The 6296-nt window shown below is 38.8% G+C and overlaps 1 long non-coding RNA gene across 3 annotated transcripts; it reads left to right on the top strand.

Annotated features, from left to right (window-relative positions):
- The first annotated feature begins 459 nt into the window (after positions 1-459).
- Positions 460-5522, top strand: LOC127907144 (uncharacterized). 3 transcript variants are annotated; one of them, XR_008063444.1, is made up of 4 exons: positions 460-575; positions 668-713; positions 770-815; positions 1020-5522. It is a non-coding gene; the product is annotated as an uncharacterized LOC127907144 (long non-coding RNA). The 3 variants fall into 3 exon arrangements; XR_008063456.1 differs by lacking the exon at positions 668-713; XR_008063446.1 differs by lacking the exon at positions 668-713 and having other exon boundaries at positions 479-621.
- Positions 5523-6296: the final 774 nt, after the last annotated feature.

Below are 6296 nucleotides of genomic sequence, written 5' to 3'. Positions count from 1 at the left end.
ACACTGAGACAAACATTATTTGAATGTCAGCACAACTGGACAGTTTCTGTGTTTTGCCAAAATATTTATTGTCATGTCCCCACAATGTTACCAAAACCTAATGAAACATTCTGGAAACCTTTAAAGAACAGTGTTCTGGGAACATTCCTGTAACATCAGGTGAATGTTTTTTGCACTCTAAAAGGCACATTGTAGAATCATTCGCACAACTGGACAGTTTTAGTGTTTTGGGAACATCTTTTGTGATGTCACCACAATGTTCTCACCAGACTGAGGCTCGTCACAACATCAGCTCTCTTGGTGTTGGTATAGAACATGTTTAGAGTCCTAGGCGGTGTGGAAATACTGATCATCTATTAGTGAGAAGAGAATTGCATTGGAATTACCGTTTGTCTGCCATGTCTCCTAAAGATCTGAATCAAGAGTTTGATATCAAACCATTTCTTACGTGATTATGGTACGTTTATTTGCCTTGCCATCCAGGTCTCCACTTGGTGATTATGGTACGTTTATTTGCCTTGCCATCCAGGTCTCCACTTGGTGATTATGTTACGTTTATTTGCCTTGCCATCCAGGTCTCCACTTGGTGATTATGGTACGTTTATTTGCCTTGCCATCCAGGTCTCCACTTGGTGATTATGGTACGTTTATTTGCCTTGCCATCCAGGTCTCCACTTGGTGATTATGTTACGTTTATTTGCCTTGCCATCCAGGTCTCCACTTGGTGATTATGCCATCCAGGTCTACGTTTATTTGCCTTGCCATCCAGGTCTCCACTTGGTGATTATGTTACGTTTATTTGCCTTGCCATCCAGGTCTCCACTTGGTGATTATGTTACGTTTATTTGCCTTGCCATCCAGTCCACTTGGTGATTATGTTACGTTTATTTGCCTTGCCATCCAGGTCTCCACTTGGTCATTATGTTACGTTTATTATGTTGTCATTTATATGTTTTATTTGCCTTGCCATCCAGGTTCCACTTGGTGATTATGTTACGTTTATTTGCCTTGCCATCCAGGTCTCCACTTGGTGATTATGTTACGTTTATTTGCCTTGCCATCCAGGTCTCCACTTGGTGATTATGTTACGTTTATTTGCCTTGCCATCCAGGTCTCCACTTGGTGATTATGTTACGTTTATTTGCCTTGCCATCCAGGTCTCCACTTGGTGATTATGTTACGTTTATTTGCCTTGCCATCCAGGTCTCCACTTGGTGATTATGTTACGTTTATTTGCCTTGCCATCCAGGTCTCCACTTGGTGATTATGTTACGTTTATTTGCCTTGCCATCCAGGTCTCCACTTGGTGATTATGTTACGTTTATTTGCCTTGCCATCCAGGTCTCCACTTGGTGATTATGTTACGTTTATTTGCCTTGCCATCCAGGTCTCCACTTGGTGATTATGTTACGTTTATTTGCCTTGCCATCCAGGTCTCCACTTGGTGATTTTGTACGTATGTATTAGATTTTCTGTAGCTGCTCATTGATATCAAATTATTTGAGGTTTTTTAAGTAGGTCACTGTAATTATGTCTACGGCCACCGTGAATCCTGTACGTAATGGTCAAATGGGTGGGTATTCCAACAGTTTTCAAGGTCATCTTTTTTATTTTATTATTTTTATTGTTACCTAGATTTGTATGTATATAATCCTTTATGATGATATGTACATCTGTGGTTAATTATGATTGACTATTCACAAAAGTGAATTGAATTGTTTCCACACCCACCATGGGTCATGTGCATAATGGTCATGTGAGGTGAAATGTGTATATTTTAGTCTGTTTGACCTGATTTTAGTCTGTTTGACCTGACGAAGATCTGATTCGGATCAAAACGTTGTCAGTAAAGTGGTGAATTGGGAGCTTAAACAGCCTTCCTGTTCCTCACCAGACTGTTCCCACAACCTAATGAAGCATTCTGTGAACCTTTAAAGAACAGGCAAAATGTCTTGCTGGAATGTTCTTGCAACAACAGTCAAATGTTTTATACAAACATTCTATAATCACCGCCACGAATGGAGAGTTTTTGTGTTATGAGAACATTGGCCGCGACCTAACGAATGTTCTGGGAACTTTCACAGAATCAATTTTGGTTTGCTGGGAAAATATTACTGGCACATTGTGTTATTACATTACCTGTAAACCTAATGAGATTCTTTGGGGAATGTTCTGTGGTGGTTGTTAAAAATGTTGTGCACAACATTTTAGTGAATGTCAGGAGAACATTCTAAGGATATTTAATTTAAAACATTTTTGGAAAATTATTAATTATTAATTTTGTTATCTCTGAATTGCTGTGATGGACCGTGAGGGATTCTAAATACTGGCCAGCAATTAACAGCAGACCTTTGATTTGCATTGTTCTTCTTCCTAACTTAATATGTTTCCCAGACACCAGTCCCTTGGCTGCTGACCTTCCAGAAAAACAGCCAATATGGCGGAAACAGTTTGTGTTTGAGAAGGAATTTATTCATGAAGTGCAGCTGGTAATAGCAGTATATACAGTATTGACAGAACTAGAGAAAGTACATGCTTTTTCCACTATATGTCCCTTCAGTTTGCCCATGATACCCGAACAAGCGTCTGCCACCTCAAAACCAAGTGATCTTCAAGGGGATTACGCTACTGAATATTTATAAGAAGTGTTACTCTTACTAGAATAAAGAATATTGATAAGAAATTGTAAAGGCACCCACCATATACCACCCACCACTGCGACCTGTATGCTCTAGTCGGCTGGCCCTCGCTACATATTCATCGCCAGACCCACTGGCTCCAGGTCATCTATAAGTCTATGTTAGGTAAAACTCCACCTTATCTCAGTTAACTGGTCACGATAACAACACCCACCTGTAGCACACGTTCCAGCAGATATATCTCACTGATCATCCCCAAAGCCAACACCTAATTTGGCTGCCTTTCCTTCCAGTTCTCTGCTGGCAGTGACTGGAACGAATTGCAAAAATCGCTGAAGTGGGAGACTTTTATTTCCCTCACCAACTTTAAACATCAGCTATCTGAGCAGCTAACCGATCGCTGCAGCTGTACATAGTCCATCTGTAAATAGCCCACCCAATCTACCTACCTCATCCCCATACTGTTTTTATTTTATTTTCTGCTCTTTTGCACACCAGTATTTCTACTTGCACATCATCATCTGCTCATTTATCACTCCAGTGTTAATCTGCTAAATTGTAATTATTTGCTCCTATGGCCTATTTATTGCCTACCTCCTCATGCCTTTTGCACACACTGTATATAGACTTTCTTTTTTCTACTGTGTCATTGACTTGTTTGTGTTATTAGCTTGTTTATTGTTTACTCCATGTGTAACTCTGTGTTGTTGTCTGTGTCACACTGCTTTGCTTTATCTTGGCCAGGTCGCAGTTGCAAATGAGAACTTGTTCTCAACTAGCCTACCTGGTTAAATAAAGGTGAAATAAAAAAAATTAAAACCTAGTGTTTAGAGCGTTGGGCCAGTAACCGAAAGATTACTAGATCGAATCCCTGAGCTGACAAGGTAAAAATCTGTTGTTCTGCCCCTGAACAAGGCAGTTAACCCACTGTTCCTAGGCCGTCATTGTAAATAAGAATTTGTTCTTAACTGACTTGACCAGTTAAATAAAGGAACATGTAAAAACATATATGGATGGCTTAGTACAGGTGTAAACCATTAACCAGGCTATTTGCTCATGATTCAATAGAAAGGGCAACCGATTTGCTGCTCTGTATGGGATTTATGCCTTTTCAAGAGGTTGCTGAGAACCTACAGTAATTACTTAAACTCACAATGCCTTTTAGGTTTGTAAAGCCATGGTGAATATATTAAAGCATACAGTACACGTCCAACAGTTCCTCTCTTTCATCCTGCTAACAGAGCCTAACAAGAAACCCTTTGATAGAAGCAAGGAGACATCCACATGTAATTATATTTGATCATGTTTGCATATGTCACTCCCACAGTCTCTGTCACGCTCTGCGATTTGGCTGCTCTCTCTGATCCTTTTGGAGACCCTTCCTAGCTCCTAATCCAAAAGTTGATTTCAACCCCTTTTCTCTCTCTTTCCTTTTTTCAGTATGTAGAAGAAGAAACAGATGCATTGGAAGAGTAGAATCAGACATCCTGTCTCATTTATCTGGAAGAGAGAGATAAGTGAGCACCCCGCCTCTCTCAGGGAACGCACATTAACCGTGCCTTGAAGGCTCCCTCTGCTATGTGTGGAGGGGGGAGAGAAGGGAGCGGGGGAAGGGAGTGAGTGTCTGTCTGTTGGCCGTAAGCACACAGATTTTTAGAAAACTCACTTAGAAAACGGAGAAAATGTCCCCATCGCATGCTCTCTAGCTCACCCCAGCTCTGACGCTATGTCAATAGTGAGACAACGCCTGATGCTTTACCATGTTTTTCAAGTGTGATGTGCGATGCTATCCAGAGGTGAAGGACTGACAAGTCTGAGACGTGTAAACTTGTGTCCGACAGTAACTCATGACCCTGTTACTGAAGTCTGGCGGAGATACTACACAAAAACATAATAAAAAGACAGTTCACTTTTTTCTTGGCATGTCTTACATGACTAAAATCAACCATCCTTGATTTGTTTCTCGGTTAACTGCCGCCCCACGACTTGGTTCTGCTATAAAGCTGAGGGATGGGGCTGGATAAATTAATTAAGGATTGTGCCTTTAATGTATGGACATCTTCATAGTATCTGTGTGACAAGGAAAATCAATGAGGACAATACAAAAGTATGCAGCAAAAGAAACAATTTATTTGGAATATGCATTACTAGTACAAAGAAAGAGACGATAAAAACTACACCTTGTTAGCTAATTTTTTCTCCACAGAAAAACGGGTTTAAATAGGAATTAAAAAGACAATAGTTTTGCGGTTTCCATTTTTATACCTTCTTTACATTTGTAGAGATCTTAAAAGTTCAAACCTGTCAAGTAAAAGGCTCCACGATTTCACTCTGAAATCTTTATAAAAAAATAACATTCAAAAACACTGCAGTACGGTATTTTATTAAAGAACAAAATACATGCAACAAAGAAAACATTTGATGTTGACAAAATGTTACAGTTTCTTATTTCTTTTTATAGTAATTTTTTCCTTTTATATTCAGAAACGTAAAGCATCATTACATGACGCTTTCAATAATACGGAGATATTGGACAGGCAATGTGAAAAGTAGAGTAATGTTTTTTTTTAGGGGCACTGCATCACAAAAGCTATTGTTCTGCTGGCCACATGGCTAAAATGATCAACAACTAAAAACAAACATCTGGATGGAAAGGCCAGGGAACACCACTCCAACATAGTCCACTCATAAGGTACACATGTCTGTCAACTGAAAAGATATTCTGCTTCACTCATCATAGTACACATCCACGTCTTCAAAAATGATATCAAATATAAAATGTACTGTTTCTGAAAGAAGGACTATGGTGGATTCAGCTGTGTGGTATTGTAGTTACACTGTATCATGTATATCTGTTACCATGGTATACGGATTTGGTTGGACACTAACCTTTCACATCACCCTTAATTAACAGACAGTAAACATTTTAGAAGCAAGCTTGTGTGTCAATGCTTTAGACTGAAAGTACAAAATGAATTGTGTGTGGATTATATCTGTAATGTGAGAGGACCTCTTTCCTACTATCTGTCTGTGTCTGTCAAACATGACTTTTTCATTTCATTTAACCTTTATTTAACTAGGCAAGTCAGTAAAGAACAAATTCTTATTTACAATGACGGCCTACTGTAGCTGCTTTGTTTTATAATGGATACCGTCCACATCTACTTATACTCTATAGAGCAATCTTTAGCAAATTCACATTATGCTAGCAAGACAATAAAATGTAACGTACTGTAAATCCTGTAACCACGCAAAATAAAAGCAAAACGATAAAGATAAAAATGATGACGCAAGTTATTCACAACATGAGGACATAAAAATATATCCCAACATCTTCTGTATCTGTCTGTGTGCTATCAGGGTTAGTCTTTTCCATGTCATATCTATAAACAAACACTAGTGTATTTTTGGTTTTGTAGTACAGAGAGAGTACCTGAACATTTCTATGAGATGAATACTTCAGATAATACACCATTATACAAAACAAACAAAGCTAAATTGGTTAAGCTGAATCTAATCTATAGAGATGAAGCTTCTGCAGTTATTTTTGGTATCAAGGGAATGGTAGGGTGGATATGTTGAATTGCACAAGAAGGCAATGTGTAATTGTGTGTAAGCAAATACTGTAGCTACAACAAAATGAATAAATCTAATATC

This window comes from Oncorhynchus keta, chromosome 1, assembly GCF_023373465.1.
Source record: "Oncorhynchus keta strain PuntledgeMale-10-30-2019 chromosome 1, Oket_V2, whole genome shotgun sequence".
In the NCBI taxonomy this organism is placed as follows: domain Eukaryota; kingdom Metazoa; phylum Chordata; class Actinopteri; order Salmoniformes; family Salmonidae; genus Oncorhynchus; species Oncorhynchus keta.
This window is presented reverse-complemented; position numbering and strand designations above follow the sequence as displayed.